General features: G+C 47.5%; 1 protein-coding gene across 3 annotated transcripts in view; it reads right to left on the reverse strand.

Annotated features, from left to right (window-relative positions):
- Positions 1–24,726, reverse strand: part of LOC137538134 (CD59 glycoprotein-like) — a 472,510-nt gene that overhangs the window by 22,489 nt on the left and 425,295 nt on the right. The window contains exon 1 of one of the 3 annotated variants that reach the window (XM_068260152.1): positions 16,685–16,765. The exons of the other annotated variants lie outside the window; for them this stretch is intronic. The gene's annotated coding sequence lies outside the window, so the exon portion shown is untranslated. Of the gene's footprint in view, positions 1–16,684; positions 16,766–24,726 lie in introns of those variants that run through there. 3 annotated transcript variants of the gene reach the window in all.

Raw genomic sequence — 24,726 nt, forward strand, 5'->3', positions numbered from 1 at the left:
CTCACTCTAATCCTACCATAGTCATAGTCTAATGTCCTACCATATTATTATTATGTATTTATATAGCACTGACATCTCCTGCAGCACATTACAGAGTACATAGTCATGTCACTGACTGTCCTCAGAGGAGCTCACTCTAATCCTACCATAGTCATAGTCTAATGTCCTACCATATTATTATTATGTATTTATATAGCACTGACATCTTCTGCAGCACATTACAGAGTACATAGTCATGTCACTGAGTGTCCCTCAGAGGAGCTCACAATCTAATCCCATCATTGTGATAGATATATACGGTGCAGCGCGGAGAAGAGGACCCGGAGCCAGCTTCAGGTAATGTATACGGGGGGGGGGGGGGGGAATAGAGGCGGCAGGAGCAGCTCCACAGACTGATCGGTTTCAGCCTGAAACCAATTCACAATCGGTTTTGCAGTAAAGGCAGCCATACGATCCCTCTCTGATCAGATTCGATCAGATAGGGATCTGTCAGTTGGTTGATCTAATGGCAAATCGACCAGTGTATGGCTACCTTAAGGCCAATTTAGGGGGGGGGGGCAATTAACTAATCTATGTTTTTGGGATGTGTGAGGAAACTGGAGTGCTCGGTGGAAACCCACGCAGAAGCGGTGATAACATACAAACTCCTTGCAGATAGTACCCTGGCTGGGGTATGAATCTAGCTGGGACCCAGCGCTAAAAGGAAAGGGTACTAGTCACTACAACACTGTGCTGCCCACTTCAGCATCCAGTGCTAAACCTCTGCAATGGTTGCAACCGCTTCGCTTCCCCTCTGCAAAAGTTTGGTTTAGAATTTTTCTGGAAAGCCTTGAAAAAGACAACTGAAGAGAGAGGATATGGAGGCTGCCATATTTATTTTCTTCTAAGCAATACCAGTTGCCTGGCAGCCCTGCTGATCCTCTGCCTAATACATTCAGCCATAGCCCCTGAACAAGCATGCAGCAGATCAAGTGTTTGACGTTGTCAGATCTGATAAGATTAGCTGCATGCTCGTTTCAGGTGTGTGATTCAGGCACTACTGCAGCCAAATAGATCAGCAGGGCAGCCAGGCAACTGGTATTGTTTAAATAGGAAACAAATATGGCAGCCTCCATATCCCTCTCACCTTGGATTCACCTTAAGACTCGAGCACACGCTAGATTGATGTCACGACCTGATTCCTTGGGTGACCTCGCTGGGCCGAGGCTGTACAGATGTGGAGTCACCCCACAGGCGGATTTCTGGCCGGGTGGTGGTCGGAAGCTGCTGTACACGCAAGATTATCGACTGAGGCGGTCTTTATTAGCAGACTTTAATGTTGTCTGACAAGGGAGAGCGAATAGGACTGCAGTCAAAGCCAGGCAATTGGTATCATTTAAGAAGGAGAATATGGCAGCCTCCATATTCTTCTCAATTCAGGCTCCCTTTAAGCCTAGTATACACCTTCAATTTTGATTGGCCAATGTTACCACCTCCATGTAGTATGAGAACAGATTATGTGTATACGCTCCCTCAAAGAGACTCCAATTTAACCTCCCTGGCGGTATGGACGAGCTGAGTTCGTCCAGCAAAAACTTGCAAAAAACGTTAATGATGAGCTGAGCTCGTCCATGCCGACAGGGAGATTTCCTGTTTCTCTTTCCCGCCGGCTGCATTTTTTTCTTATCAGAGGGATTCCCCAGGATGGCTGGATGCCTGACTGCACGCTGTGGGTACACAGATCGCTACCCACGGCACGCTGTGGGTAGCGATCTGTGTACCCACAGCGTGTAGAACAAGCATCCAGCCACCCTAGGGAATCCCTGGGCAGCCAGCAGGGCAGAGAATGTGCGGGGGATCCCCCTTGTATGCGGAGGCTGTGCTGGCGGGGGATCCCCCTCTGTGCGGGCGGGGGGGAACCCCTTTATATGGTGGGCTGTTGCGGGCCAGGGGATCCCCCTCTGTGCGGGTGGGGGGATCCCCCTTCTATTGTGGCTGTTGCGGGCGGCCTATCCCCCTCCCTCCCGATCTCCTCCCCCCCCCCCCCCCCCGCCCCCTTCTAAGCCCATTGAGTAAATAGATTTACTCACCGAGGGCTTTCTCCAGCGACGGCAGCAGCACTTCCTCCTCCATCTCTATTTACCCGCAAAAGCCACAATAGAAGGGGGATCCCCCCACCCGCACAGAGGGGGGATCCCCCCGCCCGCAAAAGCCACAATAGAAGAGGGATCCCCCGCCTGCACAGAGGGGGATCCCCTGCCCGCAACAGCCACCATATAAAGGGGGTTCCCCCGCCCGCACAGAGGGGGATCCCCCGCCAGCACAGCCTCCACATACAAGGGGGATCCCCCCGCACATTCTCTGCCCCGCTGACTGCCCAGGGATTCCCTAGGGTGGCTGGATGCTTGTTCTGCATGCTGTGGGTAGCACAGATCGCTACTCACAGCGGGCTTGGGGGGGAGATCTGGCTAAACACCTGGCTCACTATATACCTGGCTAAACATCTGGCTCACTATACATCTGGCTAAACACCTGGCTCGCTATACATCTGGCTAACTATACCTGGCTGCACATCTGGCTACTATACATCTGGGTCTTATACTCACCATTGGCATGCTGATCCCTCGTCACGTACCTCTGATAGCTTCCCCAGTGTCTTCTTCCATGTCCCTTGGCGGATTTTGCTTCTTCCTCAGCGATCACATGTCCCCCGTTGATCGGCGTTGATGACACCAGGGTCACACAGCGTCATCAACATCTTGCAGAAAACACTTTTTTTAATTTAATTCAATACAATTATCTGTATTAAATTTAATATTAAAAAAAAATTGGTTGCAAAAAAAAAAAAAAAACAAAAAAAAAAAAGTTGCAAAAGGATTGGAAATCGAAACACTTTTTGCACGGAAATCCTGGGGAAACTGAACGCCAGGGTGGTTAAAAAAAACACCCCCTGTGGGATACTTACCTCCCCCCCCCCCCCCCCCCCCCCCCGACAAGCAGCGATATATTTACCTCTCCGGGACCTAGTGCAGCAGCTTTTCTTCCTCCGGGTAAGGCGGAAATAGAACCTGATAGTATCCGCTCTACTGCGCAGGTGCAAAAGGACTCATTCCTGCACAGCAGAGCAGATCAGTCGGGTTCAGCTATTTCCGCCTTACCTGAACGAAAAGCAACTACTGTGTCTGCGCTAGGTCGTGGAGAGGTAAATCTTTACACCGCCGCACTTCGGGGGACCCGGGAACTTAAGGGACACCAGGGGGACGGGGGAAGCCTTATTAGGATCCAGAGCTTTCCACCTCTCCAGGAAAGTATCCCCAAGAGGGTTGTTTTTTTTTTTTTTTCCCCCTTAGGGCCTGTACACTGAAAAACGCAAGCAAAATCGCAAGCGCATGCATTTTTAAAATCACAAGTGCATGTAGTTTTAAAAACGCATCGTGAGTTTTTAAAACGCATGCGCTTTTGCCTGCGTTTTTGATGCGTTGGCGTTTTTTCTTGTAATTGCTGATTAGAAAAAAACCAAAGGATTCTTTAGCCAGTTTACATTTCAACAGGAATCAGAAAATTGCAGTCTCCTGGGATACGGACTTCTGAAAAACGCAGGCAAAAACGCAAGCGCATGCGTTTTTCAAGCGCTGCGCTTAAAAAAAGCGCAGCAGGCACTGCGATTGCGTTTTTATAAAACGCATCGCACCAGTGTGTACAAGTTATCACGATTTTCATTATTTTTCAAAAGACCATGCGATTTTAAAAACGCAGCGCAAGCGCACCAGTGTGTACAGGCCCTTAAAAGGATTTCTTTAAAGGAGTCATCAGGGATCAGCAGCTCCGTCCCAGTCCCCGGCGATGACGTCAGGGCAAACTCCAGGTCGGCCTGTACTGCACCTGCGCGAGCGGCTCTGTCAATCAGCGCCACGTGGGCCGGAGCGGCAGTCCGGGACGGAGCTGCGGCGAACGGCTGCAGGGAGAGCTGCGGCGAGGGACATGCTGGGAGCTTGGGGCTGGAGGAAGTCCCCGGTAAGTACCACTTATTTTCTTTACGATTGCCTGATTACTCCTTTAAGCCTGGTACACACTTTGTATTATGATTGGCCAATCACTGACAATTGTACCACCTCCATGTGGTATGAGGATTTACCTACACACTCTGCTCATAGAATTCAGTATCTGTATACCTCATACTACATGGAGGTGGTAAAATTGGTCAGTGATTGGCCAATCATAATTGAATGTGTGTACCAGGCTTTATAGTATTAGAGGCAGAACTTCAGCACAGAATTAAGGCAGCTGACATTCCCGCCATTTATTCAGCTGAAGAAACTCCTTCTGGCCAGCTGGCAGGCTCGCCGGCAATAAACGACTGATGAGATAAGCAGACCGTTTTATGGGATTTACCAACGTGAGCTGTGAAGAAACTTGTAATACGGTAACGAGAAATGATTAATGTGCAAATTATGACCTGTGAGTAAACACTACGCTGCAAGCAATTAAGCAGTGTTCACACGCGCAAGGCATGTCGCCAGAGACAGCAGGACGCGATAGCGCCGAGCAAGGCACAGTTCATGGCTGACGCCGTACAGACGTGTCTCTAGCCTCCTCCTGTTATGTAGAGGGGCGGGGACTGATGGTATGGGAGGGTTTGTAAGCTGTGTTTGCATATACGAGGAATGTAGTCAGAGTGACGCAATCACTGCGGGCACAGTTTGTAGCCGGCATCGTACAGAAGCGTCAGCCTCCTCCTGTTATGTGGAGGGGCGGGGATTGATGGAATGGGAGGAGCAGGGACTGACGGAATGGGAGGGCTCGTAAGCTATGTTCACGCGTACAAAACATCTAGCCAGAGAGGCATCATGATTCGATCTCTCCTGGCACAGTTTGTGACAGACGCGTCACTAGCCTCCGCCTATTCTGTGGAGGGGCGGAGACTGACAGAATGGGAGGAGCAGGGACTGAAAGAATGGGAGGGTTTGTAAGCTGCATTCGCATGTACAAGGCATGTCGCCAGAGAGGCAGCGGGATGCGATTTCTCCAGGCACCGTTCATAGCTGACATTGTACAGATGCGTCACTAGCCTCCTCCTGTTATGTGTGTGTGGGGGGGGGGGGTTCAACAGAATGGGTAGGGTGTGGGAACGAACAATGAGCTTGGCAGGGTTCATTTACCACAGTGGATTGCCTGCTGAGGCATCGAGGGTGGTCAAGGGGCAGCTGTATGCATGGTAGACTGAATCTAGTGTCTGTATAAAGCAGTGGTCCTCAAAAGGCCCGTGGGCTGAATGCGGCCCCCTGAGCCTTTTTTTTTTTACCAGCCCCCATACACAAAATGTATTACTTAAAGATGCAGTCAGCTACATCTTTAAATATTAGTGGTCCACAAATAGAATAGCAGTGCTGGCTCCACCCATCCACATGGAAGCCAGAAAGCAGTAATTTGCTGGTTTCCAATCAAATTCCACATCAGGTGACACTGCTGTCCAATTGGACTTCGGTTGTCACCTGGGTATGCTTCACTTTCTGGCCCGCAAAGACGTAATTTTATGTGTACTCCGGCCCCCCAGCAGTCTGAAGTATGTTGACCCAGCCTCGTCCCAAAATGTTTGGGGACCCCTGGTATAAAGCTTTAAAAGGGTATCTGAGGTGAGAAGTATATGGAGGCTGCCATATGGAGGCTGCCATATTTATTTCCTTGTAAACAATGTCTGGTGCCTGTCAATCTTCTGGCATAAGTAGTGTGAGTCAGAACCCTGGAACAAGCATATGGCTAAACCAGTAAAACCTGAGTCAACTTAGTACTCATCTGCTGCATGCTTGTTCAGGGGCTATGGCTAAAAGTATTAGAGGCAGGATCAGCAGGAGAGCCAGGCAATGAAGAACAAATATGGCAGCCTCCATATTCCTCTCACCTCAAGTTCCCTTTAAAGTCATTGCGACACATGCAACGACAGTCCTATGGTTCTATCACATTGATTGCTGTACGATGGGCTCTGCCAGCATAATGCAGTGGATGCACTTGCGGGGTACCATGCGAGTTTTGCATTGCCAGTGAGGCATAGTTTCATGGTACTGTATGCTTCACTGTATAGTCAGTTAAGTGATGCGACCCTTCTGAAACGTGATGCGATTTAGGAATAATTGCATAGAAACGCACTTTAGATGCCTTGGACCAGTGAAGCCGCACGTGCATTCAGCTGAGCCAACAACAAGCCGCATACAATTTGAATGAAACTCGCATGCAAGGTGCACGTGTCTTTGTATCACACTGACAAACTTAAACACTTTAAAGGTTTTTTGTTTTTTTTCCTCTTTTCCCCCTTTTTTTTCCTCCCCAATAATCATTCAAGATCAGCAGACCGCTTTAAAAAAAAAAAAAAAGTTTGGCCTTTTGATTGCACTGTTTATCCCAAAACAAAGACCCCACCCTCCCTTTTGTAGGGACATTCCAGGGAATCCACAGTTGGAAACCCTCCCTTTTCCTTGGTTTAATTTAGGCAGAAACTTTTACCTGGAAAACTGGTTCTCTCTTGACATTGGTGCAGCATCTGAACTGCCATAAGACACCAGGCAATGGACTCAAGGGTTTGCTTTTATAGCGGAAGCCCTGATAACATCCTGGCATGTGGCCTTAAAGAGACTCCGTAACAAAAATTGCATCCTGGTTTTTATCATCCTACAAGTTCCAAAAGCTATTCTAATGTGTTCTGGCTTACTGCAGCACTTTATACTATCACTGTCTCTGTAATAAATCAATGTATCTTTCCCCTGTCAGACTTGTCAGCCTGTGTCTGGAAGGCTGCCAAGTTCTTCAGTGTTGTGGTTCTGCTATGAACTTCCCCTTCCAGGCCCCTCTATGCACACTGCCTGTGTGTTATTTAGATTAGAGCAGCTTCTCTCTTCTCTCTTATCTTTTACAAGCTGGATAAATCCTCCTCTGAGCTGGCTGGGCTTTCACATAGTGAGGAATTACAGACAAGGGCAAAGCTGTTTGCAGGAAGAAAAGAGCAGCCAGTGCATGAGAACTGCATGGGGGAAAGAAACACACAAATGATCTCTTGAGATACAAAAGGAAGGCCTTATACAGCCTGCTTGTGTATGGATGTATTTTCTATGTGTGGACATACTGTACATCAACCTACTTCCTGTTTTGGTGGCCATTTTGTTTGTTTATAAACAAACTTTTTAAAACTGTTTAACCACTTTTAATGCGGCGGGGAGCGGCGAAATTGTGACAGAGGGTAATAGGAGATGTCCCCTAACGCACTGGTATGTTTACTTTTGTGCGATTTTAACAATACAGATTCTCTTTAAAGCAGATTGTGTGAGTCGTCTTTCCCCGAAAATAAGACACTGTCTTATATTAATTTTTGCACCAAAAGATGTGCTAGGGCTTATTTTCAGGGGATGTCTTATATTTCTATGAACACAAAAGTTCCTGTGCTGTGTGTCCTCCTGCTTTCCCCACTGTGACACCTTTTCTCTGCTGGATCCACCTCTTGTGTGCCTCTTTTTCCCCTTTGTGCCTTTAGTGTCCCCTGGTGTCCCTCTGTACCCGTGTCTTCCTCTATCCCCTGTCCTCCTGTGTCCTGTGTTTACTTGCTGCAGGACCCAGGGCTCCGGTAATAAACACAAGTTGCCATATTTTTCCCTCTTACTGCCGCTAGGGCTTACATTCAGGGTAGGGCTTATATTTCGAGCATGCTAAAAATTCCTATTAGGGCTTACTTTCAGGAGAGGTCTTAATTTCAGGGAAAGAGGGTATGCATGCATGCATGCATGCATCTTCCGGTGATACAATGAGGGCAGCCATGTTCTGTTTGTCACAGGCTGAGGGCTGGAGATGCTATCTGCTTGCCTGTGTGTAAATTCAGTCCCCTCGCCTCCTCCCCTCTGCCTCTGAAATCTCTGGCTAGTAACACCTCCCCCTGTCCAGACTGAGCTCCCATAAGCCCTTGCTACTGTCTGAAAATGCCAAGGCACTCTGGAGAAGCTGTGGGCGAGGCTTGGTTTATAGGGAATTAAGAGTACTAAAAACAAAACAAGTATTTGGCTTGAGGAACGCCCTATAAACTTTATGAAAGGAACACAATTATGCAATGAGTAAGTTTCTTGGATCCACTTTAACTGTTTGACAACCACGTCACACCGATGGGGGCAGGACTGCCTGGGGCTTGCTTTTTAAGGAGATCGTGCATCTCCTGTTGCTAGGCTTCGCACCACCTTCAATCTCCAAGCGGCAATTGCTGCTCAGAGACTGTTAAACAGCGAAACCACCGTCTAATTAGCATGTACAGCGCTACGATCTAATGCTGGGGATACACTGTCCGTTTCTGTACCGTGTATCGGCCAGCTGATCCGATCACACTGCTTGAACCCCGTCCGTTCGATCCCCGGGCGAGCGGTAATCGATCCGCGGGGACGTGGCGGGAGTCGATCCGGTGGCTAATCTGCTGCCGGATAGACCTGTGCATTTGCAACATTAGGCAGTGCTGTACTGGGGACAGCTATGTGACACCCCCAGAGCCTATGACAGCCGATCACAGTGATTGGCTTAGGGGGTGGAGGGCAGGATTAGTAGGGAGAAGGAGGGGGGGGGTTTAATGCGGTCCTCAAGGAGGTTAAAGGACACCTGAAGTGACATGTGACATAATGAGATAGACATACGTATGTACAGTACCAAGCACACAAATAACTATGCTGTGTTCCTTCCCCCCCCCCCCCTTTTCTCTGCCTGAAAGAGTTAATCAGGTATGCAAGTGGCAGTTCCTGTCACGACTGGGTCAGACTACAGCGTGAGCCTCTCTGATTAGAAATTCCAATTATAAAAACACTTTCCTGGCAGAAAATGGCTTCTGAGAGCAGGAAAGAGATAAGGGTCAATAGTTCAGATTTTAGCTCTGGCATACTTCAATGAATGTGTCATTGAACAAAAACCGTAAAATAAAAAAAAAAAAAAAAAAGAGAGATTGAAATACAAAACTGGAATATCTTTAAAAAAGTCATTTTAGGAGACGGAGTTGGGGCTTACTGTGCATGCGGCAACTGGCTGAAGTTACCGGGACCGATAACAGAGGAGCCAAGACAGAGGATGGTGGTGAGGGAGCGATCAGGTTAAAGGGGGCTGGAGGAACTGTCTGTCTGTCATCTCAGGTACCACTTTAATCTATTATCACTCAGTACTATCCTTTTTGAAACATTAAGGGTAAATACTACATTTTCTTAATCATTTCTTCCTAGTTAACCTCCCTGGTGGTATGCAGGGGCCATGCGATCCCCTCGGGTGGCTAGCCTGACACTGTCGGGATTACCACCAGGGAAGGTAAGAAAGGGGGGTGGGGAGGAGGGAGAAGAAGAAAAAAAAAAAAAAAAAAAAAAAAAGCGGCTTCCTGCTCCCTTGCTTTCGCATCGTACTCCACCACGTCTCTTTGATGTGGTGGGATGCGTGGCCCTGTGAGTCTATGGCGCGCCTGTATCTGCCGCACATGCGCAGTGGCCCGACTCGTCAGATTACACAGGATGACTTCAGGGGGCTGGAAGAAGACCCAGCTAAGTAAATGCGCAATTTTTTTTACTCACTGAAGTGAGAGGTATATGGAGGCTGCCATATTTATTTCCTGTTACACAATACCAGTTGCCTGACAGCCCTGCCGGTCTATTTGGCTGCAGTAGTGTCTGAATCACACCAGTAAAAAGCATGCAGCTACCGTATATACACTCGCAAGCAAGCCGAATTTTTGACCTCCAAAAAGTGAGCCAAAAGTTGGGGGTGGGGGTCGGCTTGCTTGCGAGTCATGTGGTCCACGATCCCATCCCCCCGCCCTCCCCACGGCTGCTATTACCTTAGACGGCGCTGCTTCCTCTATTCCCCTCTCCTGCTCGTAACTAACTCACAGCAGCGCTCTCCACGACTGCTGCTGTGATGAGGCAGGAAGCCGTAGAGCGAGAGAGTGGTTCCCATAGTAACGGTGATACACGTCGCCGCTACAGGAAGCTGATCTCTCCTGCCTCATTCACAGCAGCCACCGTGAAGATCGTTGCTGTGAGTTAGTTATGAGCAGGAGAGGGGAATAGAGGAAGCGGCACCGTCTAAGGTAATAACAGCGGCAGCCGGTTGGAACAGGTTGGGGGCTACTACTTACCCACCCATACTGGGGGGGGGGCTTATATCCAGGACAGCTTGCTTGCAAGTATATACACGGTAATCTTGTCGGATCTGACAATTTCAGATACACACGATCTACTGCATGCTTGTTCAGGGGCTATGGCCAATAGTATGAGGCAGAGTATCGGTAGGACTGCCAGGAAACTGGTATGGCTTAAAAGGAAATATGGCAGCCTCCATATCCCTCTCACTTCAGGTGTCAAAAGGGAAAAAAAAAAAAAAAAAAAAATAAAAAAAGTGTATGCATAGGTTGGGCTTCCTCCAGCCCCCCTTCAGGCTGATCTCTCCCTTGCCATTACCTATCCCTCGCTGGATAGCCAGGTACATCTCAGAACTTGCGCTTAGCCACACATGCGCCAACTGCTGGATTTACCAGGCCACCTAGTGGAGGATCCGGGCAGCCCAGGAGGACAGCAAGGGAGTGATGAGCCCAAACTGGGCTGGAGGAAGCCCCAGGTATGTATACATTTATTTTTTTCACCATCTCAGGTACACTTTTACAGGATATTTAAAAAAAAATAAAAAAATAAAAAAAAAACACCCCAAGCCCCCCGCAGACAGACACGCAAGCCAAAAGCAATGTGAACAAGGCCTTATTGAAGTTTGACTGGGTTAGTCTCATGCTTGTCTCAGGAGTGATTCAAACAAGAGCCCTAGAGATCAGCAGGGCTGCCAGGAAACGGCACGCAAGCCGGATTTATGAACATATGACTGCCCATCTCTGACCGATTATACGGGACGCAGTAAGATTCAGTTTCCTGCAGGTCTGACAATCTGGGATGCAGTTAGTAAGATTCAGTTTCCTGCACAGCAGCCACACAATGTAAACGGATGCCTTCCTATACAAGCAGGCAAACAGATTCAGCTGATGATTTCACAACCACCCTTTTCTCAGCTGCTTTCTGCCTCTGCTTCAGATGTAAACAGTCTATACATCAGGGTGGGGACTGCGGTGACAAGCGCACAGAAAGTCAGAGGCCTCCAGAGAGGGAGTGTGATGCCCACATAGGTCTCTCTGCCAACTACAGCATTAAAGGGATACGGGGGGTACGGAGTGAATATTCTGTGCCTGCACAGCCACTCCCCAATGCTCCGGCCCCGCCTCTGGTTCACTTCTGGAATTTCAGACTTTAAAGTATGAAAACCACTGCGCCTGCGTTGCCGTGTCCTCGCTCCTGCTGATGGCACCAGGAACGTACTGCGCAGTCCTAGTATGGTCTATACCTGCGCAGTACACTCCTGGTGACATCAGGGGAAGAGAGGACACGGCAACGCAGGCGCAGGGGTTTTCAGACTTTAAAGTCTGAAATTCCAGAAGTGAACTGGAGGCAGGGCCGGAGCATCGGTGAGCGGCTGCGCGGGCACAGGATGCCTGCGGGGGACCATTAGAAGCCCCGGGTAACTTCAACTCATTTTCCCCCCAACCCCCTACAGTATCCCTTTAAGTTTTAATCGCCATAATGCAGGACGCAGCTCTGGCCAAACAACCGGCACACCCACCGCCAACCGCTGTGCTGGCTGCAGACAAAGGGGCAAGCCACAGCTGTCACAAGGGGAAGTCATGCATTTAAGGATACCCAAAGTGACATGGTGAGATAGACATGTGTATGTACAGTGCCTAACACACAAATAACTAGGCTATGCCTTTTCTTTCTCTACCTGAAAAAGTGAAATATCAGGTATGTAAGTGGCTGACTCAGTCCTGACTCAGACAGGAAGTGACTACAGTGTGACCCTCACTGATAAGAAATTCCACTAAAACACTTTCCTAGCAGAAAACGGCTTCTGAGAGCAGGAAAGAGATAAAAAGGGGAATTTCTTATTAGTGAGGGTCACACTGTAGTCACTTCCTGTCTGAGTCAGGACTGAGTCAGCCACTTACATACCTGATATTTCACTTTTTCAGGTAGAGAAAGAAAAGGCATAGCCTAGTTATTTGTGTGCTAGGCACTGTACATACACATGTCTATCTCACCATGTCACTTTGGGTATCCTTAAATGCATGACTTCCCCTTGTGACAGCTGTGGCTTGCCCCTTTGTCTGCAGCCAGCACAGCGGTTGGCGGCGGGTGATACCTGATATTTAACTCTTTCAAGCAGAGAAAAAAAAAAAAAAAAAGGAACATAGCCTAACTATTTGTGTGCTAGGCACTGTACATACACATGTCTATCTCATCATGTCACCTCGGGTATCCTTTAAAGGACAAATGTAGGAAGAGACATGGAGGCTGCCATATTTATTTTCCTTTAAGCAAAACCAGTTGCCTGGCTGTCCTACTGATCCTCTGCCTCTAATGCTTTCAGCCATAGACCCTGAATCCCTGGTGTGAGTCGGACACAATCAGCAGGATAGCCAGGCAAGTGGTATCGTTTAACCCCCTTGGCGGTGGGGGGGCGGGGGATCTGCAGCAGCCCAGCAATCACTCACCTCCCTGGCTCCAGCACTGCAGTTATACCTCCATCCTCCGAGTGGCGCTGCAACTCTACAGTGAGATTGCTGGCACTCATGTTGACAGCCGGAGATTTCACCAGGAGGAAGCAGAGCCCCGGAGGAGAGGAGGAAGGATGGCGGCCAACGTCGGGATCCCCCGGGAGGTATGTAGAAACGCTCCCGCTGCGCGCTATACTCTGCGCACAGACTCCGGCGGCTACCCCGAGCAGAGGTCGGGATTACCGCTCTGAGCTACGGTTTTCCGCCCTGACCCTAGCTGGGGGCTACCGCTAAGGAGGTTAAAGGATACCAGAGCTCAAAAAGTTTGGAGAAACAGGGGAGGGGGCCAACTTACTGCGCAGGTGCCGTGCATCCTACAGCACACACCCGTAAGCACACTGCTCATGCGTATGATGCCAAGCGCATGACGCAATTCACTTGTGCTCTGGGCCACGTGCACATGCTGTAGGACGCGCACAGCTGGACCGGTGCCTGCGCAGTAAATCCTGACCCGGCCGATCAGAAGAAGCTCACGAATGGCAGAGAGGAGAAACGGGGGCGTGGTCTCTAAGGACAGGCATATGCCTGCTCCCCCCAGTATATCCAAACTTTGAGCTCTGGTACCCTTTAAAAAAGGAATACATATAGCCGCCTCCATACCACTCTCACATCAGGAGGTGCCCTCGGCGCCGCTCCGCAGGCTCCCGGTGGTGCGCCCCACCTGGCCAGGCTTCTTGTGCGCTCCAAAATGCGCCTCATGGCGGCGCACTGTCATCGGACGTCCTCCGAGCTGTACTGCGCAGGCTCAGTAGTTCTGAGCCTGCGCAGTACAGCCCGGAGGACGTCCGATGATGTCAGTGCGCCGCCGTGAGGCGCATTTTGGAGCGCACAAGAAGCCCGACCTGGCCAGGTGGGGCGCACCACCGGGAGCCTGCGGAGCGGCGCCGAGGGCACCTCCTGCCCGCCACGGGCTGGAGGAAGCCCCAGGTAAGTGGATGGGGATTTTTATTTTTTTGGGATAGTCCCTGAACCTTCCCTTTAAATATCGGCCCAAAATTAAGAAAAAAAATAAAAATAAATAAAAACACCCCTGTACTGTTATGAGCACCTCACCAGGAGGAAACTCCAGCCATCGATCTGATCGCAATCATGTTGCTTTTGCGTCTGGTGTAGACAAATCTATCATTTTCCAGGAGGTGGCAAGAAGGCCTCTTTCAGACGGGCGGCTGAACTGTGCGCTTGCCAAGCATTTCCACGTCCCGTCTACCGCCCAACAGCGCAATTTAAATACAGCCGTAGTAACACCACATATGCACTGACAGGCGATGGCGTTGCTAGGCAGCAGAGGAGCTGAGCATGGCTGCCGCCAGATGTGCCTCTATGGGTGGCGCCCGGCATGAGGTGCTAAGAATCGCCCGGCCACTGCAGGAGGAGAGCAGCCAACAACAAACATTTGTAAAACGCTTTTCTCTCGTAGGATGCAAAAGCATGGCTCAGACCAGTAATTGGTTGTTGGGTAGATTGTGGTACAGGGGGAATAATTCTACAAGTCTGTAAATGCCAGGCCAAACAGGGGGCTTTTCAGTCTGGATCTTTATAGCTCCAGGTATGGGCCTGCCTTTACTGGGTGTGGTAGGGAATTCCAAAGGGTGGGGGCAGCATGACAGAATTCACCGCCTGTCAGTTTCTTGTGAAAGGGGCCTTAATGTCATCACTAGTAAAGGGTTATTCCAGCCGTTACAGAAATAGTGCTACTTTCCATATAGACAAATTTATGAAAACGTCAGCTGACTAGATCACCTATTTCAGCAGGTCCCTGATCACTATAAACATTAATCAGCCAGACGGCGCTCAGTTTCGTTTGAGGATGCCACAGGCTGCAAGGTGCAGCGGAAACATTTCAGTCACACCCAATGGCTACTGTATAGACTGTGTGAAAGTCATATCTGGGGGGGGGGGAATCAACTGGGAATCAAATCTGTGGGATCTCAAATTAAGGCACCTACGATTAATGTGCGATCGCCTCAATTCACTAAGATCATGCTGGAGATAAGGCAAGAGAAAAACTTGCCACCAGACAGAGTTATCTCATCTCTTCATTGTTTGAGTTACCTCCTCTGTAGTTATTTTCACACACAGTTAATTAAACAGCCTGTCTAGAATTCTGGAGTTATTAAAGGATTGAAGAGTTAACTTTAGGTGTGCCTGAGGTACAGTGTTCCCTGAATACTACATGCCTCATCACCATGGTGACCACTCTAGAAAGGTTATTAAAGACAGGAGATAAGCTTAGTGAATCGAGGCCAATATGCAGCCGCTCAGACTGCATCTCGCTAACCATTAATGCACGATCGATGCAGAAACAAATCCCAACACCCTTCTAAGAATATAATTTAAAAAAAAAATAAAAAAAAAATTATGTCATATCAGCTTCCGTTATATCCCATACCAATAAATGAATTGGCTTCCCTCTAAATTGCCCCTGGACTCTGATTGACATGTCTATGGTAGGATTAGATTGTGAGCTCCTGAGGTCAGTCAGTGACATGACTATGTACTCTGTATTGTGCTGCAGAAGAGGTCAGTGCTATATAAATACATAATAATAATAATATGGTAGGACATTAGACTATGACTATGGTAGGATTAGAGTGTGAGCTTCTCTGAGGACAGTCAGTGATATGACTATGTACTCCGTAATGTGCTGCAGGAGATGTCCTACCATATTATTATGTATTTATATAGCACTGACATTAGCCTAGGACTATGGTAGGATTATACTGTGAGCTCCTCTGAGGACAGTCAGTGGCATGACTATGTACTCTGTATTGTGCTGCAGAAGATGTCAGTGCTATATAAATACATAATACTATGGTAGGATATTAGACTATGATAGGATTAGAGTGTGAGCTCCTCTGAGGACAGTCAGTGGCATAACTATGTACTCTGTAATGTGCTGCAGAAGATGTCAGTGCTATATAAATACATAATAATAATATGGTAGGGCATTATACTATGACTATGGTAGGATTAGAGTGTGAGCTCCTCTGAGGACAGTCAGTGACACGACTATGTACTCTGTAAAGTGCTGCAGGAGATATAGGCTCTTTATAAATACAGTACTAAGCAATAACAGAATACAAGAGTTCCGCTAGACACACAGCATCTCTAGTCCTGACAGAGACCACCATGGTCACCAGCGCAGGCACGGTGCGAATGCATCTGATGATGCAGACTAGCTCTGGGAAACACTTGTCAGGTAAGGGGGGGGGGGGGCAAATAGGCATTACTTATAGCTTAGGAATTTAAAATGATTTAACCCAATGCCTGACGCTTTATGCCAATACTGTGCTGCATATGGGCTGCAGTGGTCAGGTACAGGCGCCTATACACAGTTTGCTGATCTGATGCTGTAAAACCCCACCATAACTACAAGTCCCACAATGCCTCAGTCTCCTTGGCAGATGACAGAGGACAGAGCAAGGCTAGGAATGCAGCCTATATATGAACCACAATGCCCAGCATGCCACAGACTCACTGCTAGGCAGGGGAGCAGCCTATAGATGAACCACAATGCCCAGCATGCTACAGGCTCACTGCCAGGCAGGGGAGCAGCCTATAGATGAACCACAATGCCCAGCATGCCACAGACTCACTGCTAGGCAGGAGGGCAGCCTATAGATGAACCACAATGCCCAGCATGCTACAGGCTCACTGCCAGGCAGGGGGAGTAGCCTATAGATGAACCACAATGCCCAGCATGCCACAGGCTCACTGCCAGGCAGGAGAGCAGCCTATAGATGAACCACAATGCTCAGCATGCTACAGGCTCACTGCCAGGCAGGGGAGCAGCCTATAGATGAACCACAATGCCCAGCATGCTACAGGCTCACTGCCAGGCAGGGGAGCAGCCTATAGATGAACCACAATGCCCAGCATGCTACAGACTCACTGCCAGGCAGCAGCCATCATGCTAAGCAGTACCAGCAGGCACTATAACTCTCTCCCTCCAGTATGGAGGAGAACCCATAGGGAAGGACCACATAACACATACAGACAGCCCCTGCAGTGCAGCAGGGGAGACCCCACACAACACACAGTATAGAGGAGAATAACACTCACCAGCCTTGTCCTCTGAGCTCTGCAGACACTGATCACTGCCTGCTGGCTGCTGCTCCTAATCTGCAAGCCTCAGCTCCGCCCACACACTCCCAGGGGCGGGGCCTGGAGACTTAACCCCTTCCTGCCATCCCTGCAGTGCAGCTGTGTACATTAGCTGCATGCATAACAGGGCTGGAACCCACTACAGCGATTCTCTGACGATTCAAACCGCCAGCGATTTCCCTAAACGTTCAGCTAATGTTAATGGATGGGCCAAATTCCACTGGAGCGATTGTGATTACTAAATCGCAAAACGCAGGACATGCAGCATTTTTCGCGGTTTGCGTTTCTGCAAGTATATAAACGCTGGCGTAATCGCTCATCAAAACCTGATTTGCTAGCGTTTTGAAAAGACTGCACACTGAAACAAAATTAAAATTAATTGAAAGGACCAATCAGAATTTAAAACGCTAATTGCTACACAATCGCTGGCAAAAATCTGACACTTTTTAAAAACGCTACCGCAATCGCTCATGAAATCGCTTACAAACCGCTTGTACAAAACGCTAGCGAATGCGATTAGCGATAGCGATTTGTAGCAGGTTCCGGGCCTAAGGTGTGCTGGATACAACTGCCCTTCGCTCTGAGCTGTCACACAATGGGCTCTATTCACAAAGAGCCAAAATTTCCGCAAAATTTTACCGCTATATTTCCGCCAGCGGTAAACTCCGCATTTTTTCCACATTCACTAATATTTTCCACATGTTTGCCGCATGCGAGAAAAAAGATGCAGAAACAGCTATTATTCATGCGGGAATCATGCGGTAAAAAGGTCGCATGAAAAAGTGTTTAAAAAAAAAAAATTAAAGTCCAGCAAGCACAGCCCTTAAGCCTCCAGACTTCATTAAAGTCAATGGGATGCGGAATATATCACCTACTACTTGTAGGTGATAAAAAAAATCAGTAATTAACGACGAAATGATGCGCCTGAACATTTTTGAGAATTGATTTTTATTGTGGAAAATACCGACTTTTGCGGAAATTTTTCCGCATGAATCCCGCACTTTTACCGCACTTTTTCCACATGCGGAAAAAACATGCGGAACACTTTGAGAATGTCAACTTGCCGGTATTTGTAAAGTACATGCGGGAAGTTTGCGACCAAAATACCGTCAAGTTGACATTCTTAAAATGTTCCGCATGTTTTTTCCGCATGCGGAAAAAGTGCGGGATTCATGCGGAAAAATTTCCGCAAAAGTCGGTATTTTCCGCAATAAAAATCAATTCTCAAAAATGTTCAGGCGCATCATTTCGTCGTTATTTACCGATTTTTTATCACCTCCAAGTAGTAGGTGATATATTCTGCATCCCATTGACTTTAATGAAGTCTGGAGGCTTATGGGCTGTGCTTGCTGCACTTTAAAAAAAAAATTTTAAACACTTTTTCATGCGACCTTTTTACCGCATGATTCCCGCATGAATAATAGCTGTTTCTGCATCTTTTTTCCCACATGCGGAAAATATTAGTAAATGTGAAAAAAATGCGGAGGTTACCGCTGGCGGAAATATAGCGGTAAAATTTTGCGGAAATGTTTGCTCTTTGAGAATAGAGCCCAATGGCCTCCATTCACAATACCGTGTGCGGTAACCAAATTTATGTCACAAACCACCATCGCAAGTCAACGACTTTTTTCCGTAAGCTTTGTTTATACTGCAAATCGCAATTCCAATTTGCACTTCCGATTTTCACGGAATGCTAGCGATAGGATTAATCTTACCGAGTAGCTGCGTAATCGTAGCTAGGAACTGAAATGTAATTTAGCCAGCGCTGCCCGCGAGAGAGGGGGGAGGGTTAACTTACCCATGTCACCGCTGTTAGACGATGCGCTCCGTTCGAGTCGCCGTGAGCGCAAGCGCAGAGTGATCCCGGCGCCGGGAGCGTGATGATGAGAGACGCACGAATGCACAGAAGATCCCAACCTGGCCGTAGGTCATGTTCTACCGGAGGGGAGACCGGGAGCCCTGGCTGACAGCGGGACCGCAGCGTAAACCTTACACATTTCTAGCGGCTAGATGAAGTAAGGTGAGTAAAACGCTTTTTTTTTTACTTCTCTGACTTGTCCTTTAAGGTACCAATCATTGTGATTGAATCTGCCAGAGATCGACGCTGCTACGTGGCCGCCTGATGGTAATTCCGATCAACTTCGATCTCAACTATCGATCATGCAGGCTGGAACGAGCTCACACAAAAAAGGGGGCGGTCAGGTGGGCGGCTGTAGCGGCATTTGATTTTGGGGTGACCCAACAGACCCGGCTGGCCTCCCCCCCTCCCCCTCATGGGTACTCCTCAGGCCGTGCAGACTGCTTGTAGAGGAGCTCACGCTTACCTCTTTGCTGACACGCTTCTCCAGTGTTCTGCGTCTTCTCTCCATCGCCGCCATGGTGTCTGTGACCCTCAAAGCATGAATGTTACGTGACCACATACCCTCTTTCCCCGAAAATAAGACCTACCCTGAAAATAAGCCCTAGCTGAAATTTTGAGCATTGTTGAAATATAAGCCCTACCCTGAAAATAAGCCCTAATGGAAGTTAACGGGGAGGAAAAGGCGGCCAGCAAGCAGGGACACAGTGGTGTTGTGCCAATTGGGCACTGGTCCTGTTATCCCAGCACAGAGCAACAGGGGTGCAGCTAAGGTTTTTGTGGCCCCAAGCGGACTGCAGTAAGTGGCCCTGTGGTGAAAAATGGGTGTGGCTATCCCGCATAAGTGGGCGTGGCCATGACATGTGAGTGGAGCGGGAGGGCGGATTGGGGCGGGGCTGTTTGCGGGGAAAAATGGACGTGGGGTTGATTGAGGCGCGCACAGCGCGCCGCGCCGCGCCGAATGATGGGCGTGGCCATGACATTGTATGGGCAGAGCTTAACCGTAGCACAGCAAATATAGCCAACTATGACCATTAAATATTAAATGCAGCAACAGTTACCCCAGACACCAGAAAATAAAAACGCAATTTGTGCAACATTTCAACAGAAAACAAACAGAATTTGCGCCACATTTCAGCAGAAATCAAACGCAATTTGGGCCACATTTCAGCAGAAATCAAACGCAATTTGGTCCACATTTTCAGCAGAAATCAAACGCAATTTAGGCACATTTTCAGAAGAAATCAAACGCAATTTGGGCCACATTTCAGCAGAAATCAAACGCAATTTGGGCCACATTTCAGCAGAAATCAAACGCAATTTGGGCACATTTTCAGCAGAAATCAAACGCAATTTGGGCCACATTTCAGCAGAAATCAAACGTAATTTGGGCCACATTTCAGCAGAAATCAAACGCAATTTGGGCCACATTTCAGCAGAAATCAAACGCAATTTGGGCCACATTTCAGCAGAAATCAAACGCAATTTGGGCACATTTTCAGCAGAAATCAAACGCAATTTGGGCCACATTTCAGCAGAAATCAAACGCAATTTGGGCCACATTTCAGCAGAAATCAAACGCAATTTGGGCACATTTTCAGCAGAAATCAAACGCAATTTGGGCACATTTTCAGCAGAAATCAAACGTAATTTGGGCCACATTTCAGCAGAAATCAAACGCAATTTGGGCACATTTTCAGCAGAAATCAAACACAATTTGGGCACATTTTCAGCAGAAATCAAACACAATTTGGGCACATTTTCAGCAGAAATCAAACGCAATTTGGGCCACATTTCAGCAGAAATCAAACGCAATTTGGGCACATTTTCAGCAGAAATCAAACGCAATTAGGGCACATTTTCAGCAGAAATCAAACGCAATTAGGGCACATTTTTAGCAGAAATCAAACGCAATTGGGGCACATTTTCAGCAGATATCAAACGCAATTAGGGCACATTTTCAGTAGAAATCAAACACAATTAGGCCACAGTTCAGCAGAAATCAAACGAAATTAGGGTCTGGTCCTGTTATCCCAGCACAGAGCAACAGGGGTGCAGCTAAGGTTTTTGTGGCCCCAAGCGGACTGCAGTAAGTGGCCCTGCGGTGAAAAATGGGTGTGGCTATCCCGCATAAGTGGGCGTGACCATGACATGTGAGTGGAGCGGGAGGGCGGATTGGGGCGGGGCTGTTTGCGGGGAAAAATGGATGTGGGGTTGATTGAGGCGCGCACAGCGCGCCGCGCCGAATGATGGGCGTGGCCATGACATTGTATGGGCGGAGCTTAACCGTAGCACAGCAAATATAGCCAACTATGACCATTAAATATTAAATGCAGCAACAGTTACCCCAGACACCAGAAAATAAAAACGCAATTTGTGCAACATTTCAACAGAAAACAAACAGAATTTGCGCCACATTTCAGCAGAAATCAAACGCAATTTAGGCCACATTTCAGCAGAAATCAAACGCAATTTGGTCCACATTTTCAGCAGAAATCAAACGCAATTTAGGCACATTTTCAGAAGAAATCAAACGCAATTTGGGCCACATTTCAGCAGAAATCAAACGCAATTTGGTCCACATTTCAGCAGAAATCAAACGCAATTTGGGCACATTTTCAGCAGAAATCAAACGCAATTTGGGCCACATTTCAGCAGAAATCAAACGCAATTTGGGCCACATTTCAGCAGAAATCAAACGCAATTTGGGCACATTTTCAGCAGAAATCAAACGCAATTTGGGCACATTTTCAGCAGAAATCAAACGTAATTTGGGCCACATTTCAGCAGAAATCAAACGCAATTTGGGCACATTTTCAGCAGAAATCAAACACAATTTGGGCACATTTTCAGCAGAAATCAAACACAATTTGGGCACATTTTCAGCAGAAATCAAAAGCAATTTGGGCCACATTTCAGCAGAAATCAAACGCAATTTGGGCACATTTTCAGCAGAAATCAAACGCAATTAGGGCACATTTTCAGCAGAAATCAAACGCAATTAGGGCACATTTTCAGCAGAAATCAAACGCAATTTGGGCACATTTTCAGCAGAAATCAAACGCAATTAGGGCACATTTTCAGCAGAAATCAAACGCAATTAGGGCACATTTTCAGCAGAAATCAAACGCAATTGGGGCACATTTTCAGCAGATATCAAACGCAATTAGGGCACATTTTCAGCAGAAATCAAACACAATTAGGCCACAGTTCAGCAGAAATCAAACGCAATTAGGGTCTGGTCCTGTTATCCCAGCACAGAGCAACAGGGGTGCAGCTAAGGTTTTTGTGGCCCCAAGCGGACTGCAGTAAGTGGCCCTGCGGTGAAAAATGGGTGTGGCTATCCCGCATAAGTGGGCGTGGCCATGACATGTGAGTGGAGCGGGAGGGCGGATTGGGGCGGGGCTGTTTGCGGGGAAAAATGGATGTGGGGTTGATTGAGGCGCGCACAGCGCGCCGCGCCGAATGATGGGCGTGGCCATGACATTGTATGGGCGGAGCTCAACCGTAGCACAGCAAATATAGCCAACTATGACCATTAAATATTAAATGCAGCAACAGTTACCTAAGACACCAGAAAATAAGAACGCAATTTGTGCAACATTTCAACAGAAAACAAACAGAATTTGCGCCACATTTCAGCAGAAATCAAACGCAATTTGGGCCACATTTCAGCAGAAATCAAACGCAATCAAACGCAATTTGGTCCACATTTTCAGCAGAAATCAAACGCAATTTAGGCACATTTTCAGAAGAAATCAAACGCAATTTGGGCCACATTTCAGCAGAAATCAAACGCAATTTGGGCCACATTTCAGCAGAAATCAAACGCAATTTGGGCACATTTTCAGCAGAAATCAAACGCAATTTGGGCCACATTTCAGCAGAAATCAAACGCAATTTGGGCTACATTTCAGCAGAAATCAAACGCAGTTTGGTCCACATTTTCAGCAGAAATCAAACGCAATTTAGGCACATTTTCAGAAGAAATCAAACGCAATTTGGGCACATTTTCAGCAGAAATCAAATGCAATTTGGGCCACATTTCAGCAGAAATCAAACGCAATTTGGGCACATTTTCAGCAGAAATCAAACACAATTTGGGCACATTTTCAGCAGAAATCAAACGCAATTTGGGCACATTTTCAGCAGAAATCAAACGCAATTTGGGCCACATTTCAGCAGAAATCAAACACAATTTGGGCACATTTTCAGCAGAAATCAAACGCAATTAGGGCACATTTTCAGCAGAAATCAAACGCAATTAGGGCACATTTTCAGCAGAAATCAAACGCAATTGGGGCACATTTTCAGCAGATATCAAACGCAATTAGGGCACATTTTCAGCAGAAATCAAACACAATTAGGGTGTGACCAAATTCAGCAGATATCAAACGCAATTAGGGCACAGTTCAGCAGAAATCAAACACAATTAGGGCACATTTTCAGCAGAAATCAAATGCAATTAGGGCACATTTTCAGCAGATATCAAACGCAATTAGGGCACATTTTCAGCAGATATCAAACGCAATTAGGGCACATTTTCAGCAGATATCAAACGCAATTAGGGCACATTTTCAGCATATAAACGCAAATAGGGCTGCAAAAAGAAAAGAATTTACTCACCTGGCACTGGCAGAAGTCTTCTCTCCCCGTCTCCTCTCCTGGCCGGCTCCTCAGGCGCGCAGTTCCCATGGAGCTCCCTCCATCCTCCAATCTACCGCGCTGATTGAATGCAGGGCTACGGGAAGATGGCCACCCGAAGCCCTGTACTGGAGACATAAATAGTCTCCAGAGCAGGGCTTCGGCGGCGGCCATCTTCCCGTAGCCCTGCTCTGCTCTGCCAACCCTGCGGGCTGCGGGAAAACAGTGACGTCACGCCGACGTCACGGAGCCGCCGAGGCCCTTAAGACCTTAAGGCCCCAAGCGGCCGCGTGGTCTGCTTGATGCCTCTCGGCGCCCCTGCAGAGCAAGGTTATCAGCTGTGTGCAGGGATGACAGGGCAGGTGTCTGATCAGTATAGTAGCATACCTTCAGAACAAGGCACAGCACAATACAAAGGAACAGGAAATGTTTTGCTGATACACACTTCCTGATAGAAATACAAGACATCCCCTGAAAATTTGCCCTGGTACATTTTTGGAGCAAAAATTAATATAAGACACTGTCTTATTTTCGGGGAAACACGGTACATAGGGACATGGGTTATGCTGGATCCAAAACCCGGTACTCACCAAGTACCCCCAGCATAGTAAACATTATCACAAGTACCCCTTGACAAATATATACAGGATCTTCAAAAAAAAAATTTGCATATTGTGATAAAGTTCATTATTTTCTGTAATGTACTGATAAACATTAGACTTTCATATATTTTAGATTCATTACACACAACTGAAGTAGGTTAAGCTTTTTATTGTTTTAATATTGATGATTTTGGCATACAGCTCATGAAAGCCCAAATTCCCTATCTCAAAAAATTAGCATATTTCATCCGACCAATAAAAGAAAAGTGTTTTTAAAGAGACTCCGTAACAAAAATTGCATCCTGTTTTTTATCATCCTACAACTTCCAAAAGCTATTCTAATGTGTTCTGCCTTACTGCAGCACGTTCTACTATCACCATCTCTGTAATAAATCAACTTATCTCTCTCTTGTCAGACTTGTCAGGCCTGTGTCTGGAAGGCTGCCAAGTTCTTCAGTGTTGTGGTTCTGCTATGAACTCCCCCATCCAGGCCCCTCTCTGCACACTGCCTGTGTGATATTTAGATTAGTGCAGCTTCTCTCTGTTCTATTATCTTTTACAAGCTGGATAAATCCTCCTCTGAGCTGGCTGGGCTTTCACATACTGAGGAATTACATATAGGCACAGCTGTCTGCACTCTGCAGGAAGAAATAGCCTGACACTTCAGTGGAAGATAGCTGCAGGGGGAAAGAAACACACAAATGATCTCTTGAGATTCAAAAGGATGGCTGTATACAGCCTGCTTGTGTATGGATGTATTTTCTACGTGTGGACATACTGTACATCAACCTACTTCCTGTTTTGGTGGCCATTTTGTTTGTTTATAAACAAACTGTTTAAAACTGTTTTTAACCACTTTTATTGCGGCGAGGAGCGGCGAAATTGTGACAGAGGGT

The sequence above is a fragment of the Hyperolius riggenbachi genome, chromosome 11 (assembly GCF_040937935.1).
Source record: "Hyperolius riggenbachi isolate aHypRig1 chromosome 11, aHypRig1.pri, whole genome shotgun sequence".
Taxonomy (NCBI): domain Eukaryota; kingdom Metazoa; phylum Chordata; class Amphibia; order Anura; family Hyperoliidae; genus Hyperolius; species Hyperolius riggenbachi.